The sequence below is a fragment of the Malaclemys terrapin genome, chromosome 9 (assembly GCF_027887155.1).
Source record: "Malaclemys terrapin pileata isolate rMalTer1 chromosome 9, rMalTer1.hap1, whole genome shotgun sequence".
NCBI lineage: Eukaryota > Metazoa > Chordata > Testudines > Emydidae > Malaclemys > Malaclemys terrapin.
In genome coordinates, this window is record NC_071513.1 from 37,929,576 (window position 1) to 37,943,249 (window position 13,674).

Consider the following 13,674-nt stretch of genomic DNA (forward strand, 5'->3'; position numbering starts at 1 on the left):
CAGTGGTTCTGAACTCACAGCCCGTGGGCCATTTGTGGCCCAATCAGCATGCAGCTGTGGCCCATATGACATCCTCAGGGCCATACAGGTAGTATTGGATGCATCCCACAATGGTAACTAGGTTGAGAACCACTGTTTCTCAATGTTCACCAGCTGCATGTGTGAAATACCCCCTGCCCCACTGAAGTCAATGAGGGTTTGCCATGGACTACAGTGGAGCCAGGTTTAAGAGTGGCAGCTGTGTTAGTCTGTATCAGCAAAAACGAGGAGTCCTTGTGGCACCTTAGAGACTAACAAATGTATTTGGGCATAAGCTTTCGTGGGCTAAAACCCACTTCATCAGATGCATGGAGTGAAAAATACAGTAAGCAGCATATATATACAGCACATGAAAAGATGGGAGTTGCCTTACCAAATGGGAGGTCAGTGCTAATGAGGCCAATTAAATTAAGGTGGAAGTGGCCTATTCTCAACAGTTGACAAGTGGAGCCAGGATTTCTCACCCCTCCCCCACCTACACGCCTCTGGCCCCCATTTGAGCTACCTCCAAAATGTGTGCCTTATTCATGAGAATACCTACGTGGTATTTGTCCCTTCCCTCTGTTTCTCTCCCACTGAGTGTCTTGTCTTTACCCTTCATGCTGCCATATGACTCTTGCCTCACTCTCTCCCACTGAGGGCTTGTCTACACTTGTGAAAAATCATCCCCCTGAGCGTAGCAAGAGTCAAGGCTGTATCCCCACTTTGAACTTTAGGGTACAAATGTGGGGGCCTGCATGAAAACTTCTAAGCTTAACTACCAGCTTAGCTCTGGTCTGCTGCCACCATTTTTAAAAGCTAATTCCCTTCCCTGGGTAGCCTTGAGAAACCTTTCACCAATTCCCTGGTGAATACAGATCCAAACCCCTTTAATCTTAAAACAAGGAGAAATTAACCATCCCCCCTCCTTCCTCCCACCAACTCCTGGTGACTACAGATCCAAACCCCTTGGATCTAAAACAAGGAAAAATCAATTAGGTTCTTAAAAAGAAGGTTTTTAGTTAAAGAAAAAGGTAAAAATCATCTTTGTAAAATCAATATGGAAAATAACTTTACAGGGTAATCAAACTTAAAGAGCTCAGAGGACCTCCCTCTAGCCTCAGGTTCAAAGCATAGCAAACAAAGATAAACACTGTAGTAAAAGGTACATTTACAAGTTGAGAAAACAAAGTAAAACTAAGACGCCTTGCCTGGCTATTTACTTACAAGTTTGAAATAGGAGAGACTTGTTTAGAAAGATGGGGAGAACTTGGATTGATGTCTGGTCCCTCTCAGTCCCAAGAGCGAATGACTCCCAAACAAAGAGCACAAACAAAAGTCTTCCCCCCCCCCCCCCCCTCAAGATTTGAAAGTATCTTGTCCCCTTATTGGTCCTTTGGGTCAGGTGTCAGCCAGGTTACCCGAGCTTCTTAACCCTTTACAGGTAAAAGGATTTTGGAGTCTCTGGCCAGGAGGGATTTTATAGTACTGTACACAGGAGAGCTGTTACCCTTCCCTTTATAGTTATGACAGCAAGTCTGAGCACTTTAAAGGGCTAGTGTAGACAAGCTCCGAGTGCTGGGAAACGCGCTCCCTGCGCTCAGAGCTAATCCCCTCCTGGAGGTGAATTACCAGGAGTGCTGGGAGTGTTCCCGCGGCAATGCTTTGAAGTTTCCAGTGTAGACATAGCCTGAGTTCAGTGGAGTTACTCCTGATTTATGCTGGTGTATGTGAAAGCTGAAGCAAAGCTTGTAAGCATTGTAGCAGAGAGACCTTATATTTTATTTGTCTGTTAAGTGTGATGCACATTTAGGTGCTAAAGACATAACAAGTATAGCAAACAATAACACTGAGTCAGCTATTGAGGTCTCTTCAGCAAGAGAATTCCACCAAAGGGAAACAGAAGATTGAAAAATGTGGCAGTCTGACCTTAGCAATATTAAGGATGATTAATAGTACTTTAGAAGGTCATGACAGGAGCATAAAGAACACACTGTGGAAAACACAGAGATTCCCATAAATAAAATGGGGTTGAGGTTTTAAAGAAGCAAGTCTTGAAAATGTAAATAAGTAAGTTGCAGGGGGAATGTGAGAATATCAATCAAGAAATTAAGCCAACAGCATAAATAAACAGGCAGCCATAGCCTAGGGGGTGGATACGGGGCCAGGGAGTCAAGCAAACATATCAGTGGAATAGTCAAGAAGAGAGAGAATCTGTGTATGAATGGGAGCAACCAAGAGTTGGAAATAGAATTTCACACTAAAGAAACATTCAGTTGGTGATAGACACGACTGGATGCAGGTGAGTTGAGATATACTGTAAAACAGGTCACAATCAAAGAGAACTCATACGATCCTTGCCACCAATACAACTAAAATCTGCTTTTAAAAATGATACATGTTGGAGCTGCTAGTTATATATCTAGGGATTTTAATTAAACTGCACAGTATACATACTGTGCCGAGGGATGAATGCATTATGGATAGAGAGCTGTCTGTCAGTTGTTCCCTCCGTTTCTGGAATCCTTCACTTTGAAAACCCATAAATGAACCGGAGGAGGGCCTTTTTGAAGCAGGCAGCTGTAATTTTTGGTTTTGCTTTTAAGCTGTATCATTAGCAAATACTTTTATTTTGTGATTAATAGTCCCTGTGGGATGTATTTGGCTATTAAAAAGGGGGTGGGGTCAAAAGGTATCTGCAATAAAACTTGCTTCTATCATTTGACGTATCCGCTTCTAATAGCTGAATTATCAGGATCTTCAACAATACTGTATGGCTGCCTCACTGTTCTTTCAGTAAGCAGAATATTTTACTGATGGAAAATTGTGGTGGCTGAAGAGGTGCTGCTATATAGATAGATACAGATATATATCTGAGAGGGCAGTTTGGCCCAAAGACTGTTCATGTAATCAATTAAAAAAAGAAAATGTCTCATCACGATTAAGATAAGCAAATATTCAGAAACAAAATCATGGGGAATAAGGATACTTTGCTCATAACACCTTCTATCCAGGACTCTCAAAGCATAATTACAAACATGACTTGAGCTTTACAACGCCCTTGTTAGGTCAATGACATTATATCCATTTTACAAATGGATACATTCAGGCATTGTAGTTGACAGTTGGCTCTAAGTCTTGCAGTAAATCTGTGGCCCAACCAGGAATCCAATCCAGAAGTCCTGACTTCCAATCACAACAAAGGGACAGATAGGAGAAAATAGATCAGTGGCTAGTTGTATTAGTGTGAGATTGGATGGAGGAAAGAGTAGTCCCATGTTTTTGTAATCTCACATGTAGTAAATATATTGGCTAGGTAGAACCCTAAATGAGTGGGGTGCAAGGGATCCTGTCTTTGTGACTGATCCCAAGAGGTGCTGACCACCCACAACTGCCATTGAAGACAATGGGCATGATTCAGAGCTTATTTACACAATTTGTGCACCAGTGAAGCTTCCTAGATGTCAATGGATTTGTTCCACTGTCACTAAGATCAGAGTCAGGCCCAGTAAATCCAATGACAGTTGCAGGTGCTCAACACCTCTCAAGATAAGGCCACGAAAATGTTAGTTCTCTCCAGTTAGTTGGGAAGTTTCTTTTTTCCTGAGGGGGGAAAAAAAATGTAAGCCCTGGGGATTTAGAGCTCAATCTTACAAAATTCTGAGTACCTTGGTCCCGGGCTCTGCTCCAACTGAGCATTTCAGCACATGCTTAGCTTTAAGCACACGAGTGGAATCTCACAGGATCGACCCCTGAGTTCTTTCTGCAAAGTTTGAGTTTATTTTTTCTTCAGAGCTCTGTGCCATAACAACTAGACCAGGGGGCTTTAAATGACTGGAAGAAATTCGTGATTTCCTAAGAATCTATCTGCCCTTACAAATCATTATTTTCCTGAGCTTGCATTTGGGGAAAGCTTGATTAGGCCTAGTTTGAGCCAGAGAAATCTCATGACTTCTTTTGGGCTGGCCCCCAGGGTTGCCTTGTTCTGAATATAGGGTCTGATAATAGGTTGCGAAGGCATTCATTATTTCTTGGTGGTGGTTTGTGTGTTGGAGGGTGGACGGCTTTAATCACTGCCCTGGAGGCTTACTGCTCCAAGGCCAGCAATCTGCTTGCTCTGTTTACTTGTTTGGATTTTTTTTCCTTAAGAAAACAAAGTGGATTTCCCATGTTATTTGGTGACTGTTGAGCTCTTCAATAAACTCCAGTAGGTGCTTTCGGATTTGTCTTTTTTTTTTTGGGGTCTGTGATCTCCATCTTACTGACTCATTCAGACTATCTTCAATTAGTACGCCTTTGCTTTTGTTTCATTCTTAGGAGAATGCAATCCCTCCCACCACCCAAAGGGCTTGTCTACATTGGCAATTAACAGCACTGCAACTTTCTCCCTCAGGGGTGTGAAAAAACACATTCCCTGGAAATTTTAAAAATCCCTTTCCTGTTTGCTCAGCCCGGTGTGGCGTGGAGTGCTATCAGCGAAACTTTCCAGGTGACCATGCCTCCATGCACCAAGCAAGCCCCAGCATGGAGCAACGGCGAGTTGCTGGACCTCATCAGTGTTTGGCGGGAGGAAGCTGTCCAGTCCCAGCTGTGCTCCAGCCGTAGGAATTATGATACCTTCTGGAAGGTATCAAAGGACATGATGGAAAGGGGCCATGACCGGGACGCCCTGCAGTGCAGGATTAAAGTGAAGGAGCTGCGGAGTGCCTACCGCAAAGTCCGTGATGCAAACAGCCGCTCGGATGCTCCCCCCACGACCTGCCGATTCTACAAAGAGCTAGATGCAATACTTGGGGTTAACCTCCCCTCCACTCCGAGCACCACCATGGACACTTCAGAGCCGGTGGAGGAGGAGGAGGAAAACGGGAGTGATGGTGGTGGCCCGGATGGAGACACCCTGGAATACCTGGAGCCATGCAGCCAGGAGCTCTTCTCGAGCCAGGAGGAAGGTAGCCAGTCGCAGCGGCCGGTACTTGGTGGAGGACAAACAGAAGAGTAGGTTCCCAGGAAGCATTGTTTTTTTTTCAGGAAGGAATTTTTTTGGTGCAGGCTCTTTGGGAGAGGAGGATTAGGCATGCATGCCTAGATGCGGAATAGTGCATTGATGTGGTTTATCACATTGTGGTAATCGGCCTCGGTAATCTCCTTGAATGTCTCATCCAGAACATGTGCAATGCGCTTGCGCAGGTTTATCGGGAGAGCCATCGTGGTCCTTGTCCCAGCCAGGCTAACGTGTCCGCGCCACTGTGCCGCGAGGGGCAGGGGGACCATTGCTGCACACAGGCAAGCTGCATATGGGCCAGGGCGGAAGCCGCATTGCAGTAGAAGACCCTCCCTTGCTTCCCAGGTCACCCTCAGCAGCGAGATATCGTCCAGGATGAACTCCTGTGGAAAATTTTGGGACAGTGTTCAGTGTAGGTACCCCCTGAAGCTGTTGGCTCTCCCCAAGGCACAGAAACCCAGAGGACAGTGCTGCCCTGAAACAATCAGTCCCCCTTACTCACCATTTTGAGGCTCCCATGGGATGTGTGTGCTCTGTTTTGGACGGGAAAATTATGCTATTGTGTAGACCCTGTGTATTTTCTACTCCTTAAGTGCGAGGGGAATCATTACTCTGTCTGGTATAAACAATGCTGCCTCTGTTAAATGTTGCATTTTGCCTATACAGCTGCATCAACCTTGAGACCTCAGCCATCCCTCTTATTGCCTCAGAGACTGCAAAGACTCAGGAAGAGACCGGGAAAAAACAAAGAAGACATGCTGCAAGAAGTGATGTGGCAATCTATTAAAGAGAATGAGAAAGCACAGAACTGGAGGGAGAGAGAAAGCAGGATCCACCAGGAAAATGCAATGCACCGGCGGCAAAGCATGGAGCACCGGCAGCAAAGCATGGATCGGCTCATAAGCATCCTGAAGCGCCAAGCAGACACTATCCAGGAGCTCGTAGCTATGCAGAAGAAGCAGTACCGCAAGCGCAAAGGCCACCCCCCTCACAGCCCTTGTCCCAAAACTCTTTCCGTTGTGCCCCACTGTCACCTCCAACCCACTTTTCCCAACTTCCATGTTCTTCACACCACCAGCTGCCTCCAACACCAGTATCTTCACCACCCAGACCTGAAAACCACTACCCTTACCCTCTGCACTCAACCCCCATCGCCATGCAGTATAGCTATCCTGAAGTGCAACACTCACTGCACAGCACACCAGACAGGACATACGCGAATCTATGATAGTACCGTTCCCCACTCCACCCCCTTGTTTCTTTTCAATAAATATTTTTTTTCTTTTCAATAAATGGATTTTTTGGCTTTGAAAACTTTCTTTATTATTGCATAAAGTAAAAGATTCCTTAGCCCAGGAAATAAACAGGCACTGCAAGTCTGCTTAGCAAACACTGATTCCTAAAGATTGGAACTACTGCACTTCACTACCGTGCAGGGCACCAGATATCACTGCTGGTTTTCAGTCTCAAATTGCTCCCTCAAGGCATCCCTAATCCTTGCAGCCCAGGGCTGGGCCCCTGTAATAGCCCTGCTCTCTGGCCGTGCAAATTCAGCCTCCAGGTATTCAACCTCGGAGGTCCATGCCTGAGTGAATCTTTCACCCTTCCCTTCACAAATATTATGGAGGGCACAGCACGTGGATATAACCGCGGGGATGTTGTTTTCAGCCAAGTCCAGCTTCCCATACAGAGATCGCCAGCAGCCCTTTAAACGGCCAAAGGCACACTCCACAGTCATTTGGCACCGGCTCAGCCTGTAGTTGAACCGTTCCTTGCTGCTGTTAAGGTTCTCTGTGTAGGGTTTCATGAGCCACGGCATTAACGGGTAAGCGGGATCTCCAAGGATCACAATGGGCATTTCGACTTCCCCTACCGTGATCTTCCAAAAAAGTCCCAGCCTGTATCTTCCTGAACAGCCAAGTGTTCCGAAAGATGTGTGCGTCATGCACCTTTCCGGGCCAGCCTGTGTTCATGTCAATGAAATGCCCACCGTGATCCACAAGCGCCTGGAGAACCATAGAGAAATACCCCTTCCGATTAACATACTCAGATCCTAGGTGGGGTGGTGCCAGAATAGGAATGTGCATCCCATCTCACCCCTCCACAGTTAGGGAACCCCATTTGTGCAAAGCCATCCACTATTTCCTGCATGTTACCCAGAGTCACGGTTCTTCTGAGTAGGATGCAATTAATGGCCTTGTAAACTTGCATCAACACGATTCCAACGGTCGACTTTCCCACTCCAAACTGGTTTGCAACCGACCGGTAGCTGTCTGGAGTTGCCAGCTTCCAGATTGCAATAGCCACCCGCTTCTCCACTGGCAGGGCAGCTCTCAATCTCGTGTCCTTGCACCGCAAGGTGGGGGCGAGCTCCTCACACAGTCCCATGAAAGTGGCTTTTCTCATCCGAAAGTTCTGCAGCCACTGCTCATCATTCCAGACTTCCATGACGATGTGATCCTACCACTCGGTGCTTGTTTCCCAAGCCCAAAAGCAATGTTCCACCGTGCTGAGCATGTCTGTGAATGCCACAAGCAATTTCGTGTCGTACGCATTACGTGGCTCGATAGCATCGTCGGACTCCTCACTGTCACTTTGGATCTTAAGGAATAGTTCGACAGCCAAACGTGACATGCTGGCGAGGTAAGTCAGCATACGCCTCAGCAGTTCGGGCTCCATTTCCCGCAGACAACAGATCGCGCTGCACAGAAACCATTGATAGATAGCGTCAAAGGTGGACGGAAACAAAGGGATTTCTGGGATGCGAAGCGATGCATCATGGGACGTTGGGACAGGAAACAGAATGCCCTGCACCCACACCCCCTTCCCACAAACCACGGCGCCAGAATGGGAAGAGGTGCTCTGTGGGATAGCTGCCCATAATGCACCGCTCCCAATGGCGCAGCAAATGCTGCAAATGTGGCCACGACAGTGCGCTGGGCAGCTGTCAGTGTGGACAGACTGCAGCGCTTTCCCTACTCAGCTGTACGAAGTCAGGTTTAGCTCACAGCGCTGTACATCTGCAAGTGTAGCCAAGGCCTAAGTGTTTTGAAGGAGTTTGTTCTGCTAGGCAGTGTAACACAGCTTTATTTTGTTCAGCCCATTTAATGCAAACTGCATCCCCAAATATGGAGGCAAAACTAGACAGCAAATAAGTTATGATACAAATTACAACAAACATTAGCACAAAGACAGAGTATGAAGGGGATGCATTTAAGCACTCGACTGTAAAGCCAGAAACAGAGGATAAGCTTGTGCACACAGGGACTGTCTTTTTGTTCTGTGTTTGTACCACGCCTTGCACAGTGGCCCTGGTCTGTGACTGGGGCGCCTAGGAGCTATCGCGAGACAAATAATAATAATGAAAGGGATGGTGCATCTCCCAACAAAACCTTCTAAAGGCTACAAAAGAGCAGGTGACAAATTTACACAATGAAATGGAAGGAACACCGATGCATGCTGGATTCTACTCACTCCCACTGGTTTTTCACAAGTGTGACTCCCATGATGGAGTTACTGCCGACTCATTCTAATGTAACTGAAAAGATAATAAGGCCCAAATATAATTATTAAAGAGAAACTATCACTAGTTTGAAAAAAGCATCTATTGCTCTAAGGAGACTCGCCGCTAAACTATAGTCAAAGTTCAGTTTTCCCAGGAGACAGCCTCTAGGTAGCTCTTAGAACCTAGCTTTTTCTTCTCCTTCTACCTCCCGCCCTCCTTAATGAGGATGAATAGCCAGGCATGTATCCTGCATGGTTTCCAGCTGCAACCTTTGAACCAATGAGCCTCATTAGACATCTCTTCTGGTTCTAATGTGCCCAGTATTTACATCAGAAGAATTCTGCTGACCTATATGCTTGCTGGAGTAATGGAATTGACATGTAAGTGTCTCTAGTTTCAATTAAGTATGGTATTAGGGACTGATCCAAAGCTCATTCAAGTCCAGGAGATCCTTCCCAATCAAAGGGGCTTGGGATCAGGCTATCAGATTTGTAGGAAACAAAACCAATAAGTAACAAACCCCCATTCTTCTTCGAGTGCTTGCTCATGTCCATTCAACTTAGGTGTGTGTGCGCTCGCCACATAGAATCATAGAATATCAGGGTTAAAAGGGACCTCAGGAGGTCATGTAGTCCAACCCCCTGCTCAAAGCAGGACTAATCCCCAGACAGATTTTTGCCCCAGATGGCCCCCTCAAGGATTGAGTTCACAACCCTGGGTTTAGCAAGCCAATGCTCAAACCACTGAGCTATCCCTCCCCACATGCGCTGGTGCTGGAACCAGCTTCGGCGCCCCCAGGAGTGGCGCGCACATGCCGTGGTATATAGGGCACCGCCGGCTCCCTCACTCTGAATTCCTTCTTGCCACCAGTGATGGTGCTGGAACTGTTGCTGCTCCAGTTAGTGCTGTTGCTGTTCATTTTCACAAACTAGTTAATTCTTGGATTATAGTGTATATAGTTTCCTGTTAGTGTTTGTAAATCCCTTAGCTATATTTAGAGACTCCACAGGTCCCAAACAGGTCTTTGCCTCGGGACAGGGCAAGCCCTGGTCTGCAGGCTCGAAGCCCTGTGATCGCTGCAAGAGGCCCATGCCCATTAGTGATCCACACAGCAGCTGTCTGCGTTGCTTGAACGAAGGGCACATTAGTGAAAAGTGCAAAATTTTCAAGTCCTTCAAGCCAAGGACTAAGAAGGAGCAAGATATTTGTTTAAGAGTGCTCCTTATGGAGTCAGCCCTCACCCTGGCACAGGAACTACGCTCCGACTCGGCGCTGAGCACCGTGACCTCAGTATGCAGTGCCCCACCGGGACTGTCCACTGGCCGGCTCCAGTCCCCATCCATGGCTCCAACCAAGAAGCCCAAGAAGACGGTGCCCGTTCAGTTTCCAATCTCCCGCAAGGGAAAGGATAAGACTGCGTGCGAGAAAGGTCCCATGCCATGCAACTCTTCACCCTCATCGGGATCTCAGGCCCAATCTCCGGTGGAGCGGTGGAGCCCACCCGATCCTGCTCCTCTTTCTGGTACCATTTGTCAAGAGCGAGATATAGATCACCAGCTCCAAGCTGTCGCAGATCCGCCAAGCGCCACCGGTCCCTAAGAGCCCGCTCCAGATCAGACTCCAGGCAAAGTGACTGGCACCTGTCGGGACAGAGCCTGTTCTGCTCTGGCCTGATTGCCTGGGAGAGACCATTCAGGATCCAGTCCTGGTTCGAAGCGAGGTTCTCTGATGGCGGAATGAGCTCCAGTACCAGCAGTACCGGCTACATTTTGGCACTGAAACTAGCCCCGTGGCCTCAGGCACAGTGGCCAGTGCTGTGGTACTCATAGAACCTGTGGAGGTTCAACCAGCCCTCCCAGGCTTCCCGCTTTCTGTCCGGAGCTTCGGAGATACCAGCTGCTTCTCTCTCCCGCCCTCCTCCGGTGCACGAAGCTTTGGGCACGAGGACCCTGCAGGTCCAAGAGGGAGCAGTGGAGCAAGCCACTAGGCCACCAATGGTTGCGGAGGACCCTACGGCACCGGCATCTTCTTTTCGTCACCAGATGAGGCTATAACAGGGCCCCCTCTCCCGGTTCCTCCAGATGATGCTAAAGCGCACCAGGAACTACTGAAAAGGGTCACCAACAACCTGGGCCTTCAGGCAGAGGACTTAGAGGAGCCCTTGGACTCTCTCTGTGATGTCTTCTGCTCCACAGCACCAGCCAGGGTGTCTTTTCCCCTTCGTGAAGGGGTCTCTGAGATCACTAATGCCCTGTGGCAAACTCCTTCCTCCCTGCCCTCCATCTCCAAGAGGGATGAGTGCAAGTACTTTGTGCCATCCAAAGGCCATGAGTACCTGTACACCCACCCTGCTCCCAACTCCCTAGTGGTAGAAGCAGCTAACCACAGGGAGTGACAGGGTCAACTCAGGGCTAACCCTAAGAACAAAGACTCCAAGAGACTAGACTTTGTTTGGGCATAAGGTTTATTTGTCCTCTGGTCTCCAGTTGAGGGTGGCCAACCATCAAGCCCTCCTGGGACATTATGACTTTGACATGTGGCAGGCCATGGCCAAGTTCAAGGGCTCCCTTCCTGAGGCTTCTAGGAAAGTGTTCCGAGCAATTATGGAGGAGGTCATGACTGCGGCCAGGGCAATGCTCCAGGCAGCAACAGATGTGGCCGACACTTCTGCCCAAACCATGGCCTTAGCCATCACCATGCACTGGGCATCCTGGCTGCTCCTCTCTGGCTTGTCCACGGAGGCTCGGCAGTCGATGCAAGACCTTCCCTTCGATGGGCAAGCCCTGTTTGTGGAACAGATGGACAATAAGCTCCATGGTCTAAAGGACTCCCACACGACCCTTAGAACGCTGGACCTGTATGTTCCCAGCCCTGCCCGCAAGCGGTTCAAGCCATAGCAGCCACCCTTGCCAGGAGCCTCCCCATAAGAAATCCACAATTTCTACAAATGGCATCCTAGCCAACAGCCTTCGCAGGTTTCTCAGTCGAACTTGGCCTGCAATAAGCAGGCGGGCAAGCACTCATTTTGAAGTTATGCCCAAGGGTGACCTACCAGACTGTTCCCAGGATCCTCCCCTATTTTTGCCAACCACCTTTCTCCTTTTCTCCCTGTGTGGACAGATGGGTCCCCAGTACAGTGGCACAGGGTTACACCCTTCAGTTGCTTTCTACCCCTCCTTCCCACCCCTCCTCCCCATCCCTCTTCTGGGACCTTTCTCACGAGAGTCTCCTCGCACAGGAGGTAGAGGGGTTACTTCAGCTAGGTGCGGTGGAGGTCGTTCCTCCAGAGAACAGGAACAAGTGGTTCTATTCCCATTACTTTTTAATCCCAAAAAGCCAAGGGCAGTCTGCAACCTATCCTGGACCTGCAAGACTTGACCTGCTTCCTAGCAAAGCTGAGGTTCCACATGGTCTCCCTGGCCTCCATCATCCCCTCCCTGGATCTGGGAGACTGGTACACCGCCCTCGATCTCAAAGATGTGTACTTCCACATTGCCATCTTCGAGGAACACAGACACTTCCTCTGGTTTATGGTAGGTCCCAACCACTATCAGTTTGTGGTCCTCCTGTTTGGCCTAGCGACAGCACCATGGGTATTTTCCAAGTATATGTTGGTAGTGACAGCTTACTTCAGACTTCAGGGTGTCCAGAACTACCCATACCTCGATGACTGGCTGGTCAGGGGCACCTCCAGGTCCCAGGTCCAAAGGGATGTTGTGATGCTGTTAACCACTTGCCATTGCCTCAACCTGTTGGTAAACGACAAAAAATCCACATTAGTGCCAGTACAGACGATAGAGTTCATCGGAGCGGTGCTTGACTCTACCTGTGCCAGGGCGTTCCTGCTGCTGGAGAGATTCAGGGCATTGACGGACCTCATTGCAGAAGTCTCCGCGTTTCTCCTGACCACAGCCAGGGTTTGACTGCACCTCCTAGGTCACATGGCAGCGTGCACATGTGTGGTGTGCCACGCCAGGCTCTGGATACAACCCCTGCAGCAATGGCTGGTGATGGTTTGCTCCCAGTCCAGGAACCACCTGGAAAAGGTCATTCCATCCCCAGGATGATACTTACCTTGCTGCGATGGTGGACTGACCTTGGGAAAGTCCTGGAAGGAGTTCCCTTCATCAGCACTCCTCACTCAGACGAATTGGTTTCTGATGCCTTGGACCTCAGCTGAGGGGCGCACCTAGGCACTCTTCAGACCCAGGCTATGTGGTCCCCAGAGGAAATGATGCTACACATAAACGTCAAAGAGCTCAGGGTGGTGCACAGGGCATGCACAGTCTTCCTACCTCACCTGTCTGGCAGAGTGGGCAGAATCTTGATGGACAACAGAGCCCTGATGTCCATCAACAGACAAAGGGGGTGGTGGCCTAGGGCGCCAAGATTTGAGGACGCCAAAAAGTGGTGCCCAAAATGTCTGGTATGCTCACCCAGCACCAGCTAAACATGTAACCCTCTTCCTGCCGCTGTGCGAGAGAGCACTGAGGCTTTGATCAGCTCCGGCCAGCCGGGAAGTGATGTCATTCCTGCTGCCCTGGCTCTTCCCCAGAACCCCCGCCCCAGCTCAGCTCTGCCCCGCCCCGCCTCCACTTCCCTGAGCTCTGCAGCAGGGCCAGGCCTGCACTCACCGGCGGCAGGAAATACAAAGACCTGGCCCCAGCCGTGCAGCCGGTGAGTGCTGGGGGGTGTTTCCCCCTGCCCTCCAAGCCAGCCCCCTCCCAGAGGCCTGCCCCCCCGGAAGCATGGGGCCTCCTCACTCCCCCCCCCCCCCGGAGGCCTGGGGCACCACACACACACCCTCCGTGGGAGGGCTGCGTAGGGCCCCAGAATATCTAGGGATGGCCCTGGTTCCCACCACCCTGCCCGCAGCCAGCCCCTGCTACACCCCCCTTCTCTACCCGCACCAGCCCCGCACCCCCTGCCCTGCCCGCAACCAGCCCCGCACCCCCTGCCCTGCCTGCAGCCAGCCACGCATCCCCTGTCTCCAGCCAGCCCCTGTTGCACCCCCTGCCCTGCCCGCAGCCAGCCCCACACCCCCTGCCCTGCCCAAAGCCAGCCAGCCCCACACACCCCTGTCTCCAGCCAGCCCCTGTTGCACCCCCTGCCCTGCCCTGCCCGCAGCCAGCCCCACACCCCCTGCCCT